Genomic DNA, 1,518 nt, shown 5'->3' with positions numbered 1-1,518 from the left:
TTCCTGATTGACAGGGGAAAAGAAACAGTCACCAATGCCACGGGAGCCATGCCAGATGACAAGTTTCCAAAAGGAGACCTCTCCTTTTTGCCAAGACCTTCTCACACTTAGTCTGACAACTGACTGCCACTCGCAGCACTCTTACCGCAGCTTCTGGATCCTGGAGGCGACGCCGGACAGCCGGTATATCCCCCGCACCACGCCGTGCTGCTCAATGAATTCCGCGCAGCTCCTGACGACCTGGGGGACTACAGAACAAGTGCCAGCCGTTAGTTGAGCTTGGGCTTCAAGTCCTGCTTCAGGCTGCGCTCTTGGCAGATCCCATCCAGCAAGCGCAGACCGCCTACTGCTTAGCTCTTCCTTAGAGGAGAAAGCTGCCACAGATGTCAAGAAACGCCACGGCCTACCAATCAGCCTGCAGAAAGGAAGCCTGGCAAAGCCAGAGACACCGCGAGTCCCATCGCAGCTCCCACACGAATACTAGGTCATGAAGTTCATTTCCCTATCCCAAAAATATCCATCCATTTCTCTCTCAGCCATCGGGTCCCATCCCACATTTCTACACGGCTATCAACCTGCCCCTTGCTAGATGTGATCTCTCCTTAACCTGTAGATTGCCAGCAGAGGAAGATCCCAAGAACGGGCTGTTCCTTACCATCGTGGCCAGAGTGGAGAAGATGCTCGGCCAGGTCACATCCAAACACCCTTTCCTTCACCGTCTCCCGCTGCTCCGCTTTCTTTATGCGGGCCTTCACGAGTGAACGAAGGAAGGTGATGATCTTGCCGTGTTTCTTCGACACTGCACAACAACAGGAAGAAACCAGTTCAGTTCAGGTTTGGCTCGGTTGGACAAGGCAAAGCAGAACTCATTCTACAGAGCACCTAAAAACTGGAAGACCATTTCCAACAGTTACAGACAAAAACGGATCTTCCCAAGTCCAGTCCTAAACACAGTCGCATTTGGCCAAATCTCTGCACCTTCCGATGCAGCTTAGAGCAGTCCTCAGGCTTATCTTGCTGCTCAACCTATCATCAATGACCATCATTAAAGAAGAGAAAACAGACAACAAGAATAGCAGCGAACCAACTATCTGACTTCACAGGCCTGCATGGTCTGCATAAAGGATGATCAACGCAGAGTACAACATGGGATTGAAAAAGGAGGTGTTAGACACGGAACGCACGCACAAAACGTTCCATGTTACTTCCTTTCACCATCAAATGGAACATACGTACCTGGCTTTGGCACCAAATCGATGAGGGACTGCGGAACTTTGTCCTTAATCAGTTCCACACACTCGCTCGGGAAGAACCCAACCTGTCACAAGAACAACAAGAGAGGCGGAATATTGAAGACAGCACTTTCAGGATCGGAGCTGCTGAACCAAAGACTGCGGAACATTCTCCTCCAGAGCCAAAGGGAAAGTCCTCTGACGCCGGCACAGGGAAACCGTTTACGTCCACAAGCAACCCCGTGCAGGCAGAGCAGCTCTAAGCTGAGAGGCCTGACTTTACTCA

The 1,518-nt window shown here is 51.2% G+C and overlaps 1 long non-coding RNA gene across 1 annotated transcript; it reads right to left on the bottom strand.

Annotated features, from left to right (window-relative positions):
• Window positions 1-20: 20 nt before the first annotated feature.
• On the bottom strand, window positions 21-1,488 carry LOC110390750. The gene is made up of 3 exons (XR_002433835.1): window positions 1,237-1,488; window positions 656-799; window positions 21-248 (listed from the first exon to the last, which is right to left on the bottom strand). It is a non-coding gene; the product is annotated as an uncharacterized LOC110390750 (long non-coding RNA).
• Between the last annotated feature and the right edge of the window lie 30 nt (window positions 1,489-1,518).

Source organism: Numida meleagris, unplaced genomic scaffold (assembly GCF_002078875.1).
Source record: "Numida meleagris isolate 19003 breed g44 Domestic line unplaced genomic scaffold, NumMel1.0 unplaced_Scaffold1819, whole genome shotgun sequence".
NCBI classification, from domain to species: Eukaryota; Metazoa; Chordata; class Aves; order Galliformes; family Numididae; genus Numida; species Numida meleagris.
This window is presented reverse-complemented; position numbering and strand designations above follow the sequence as displayed.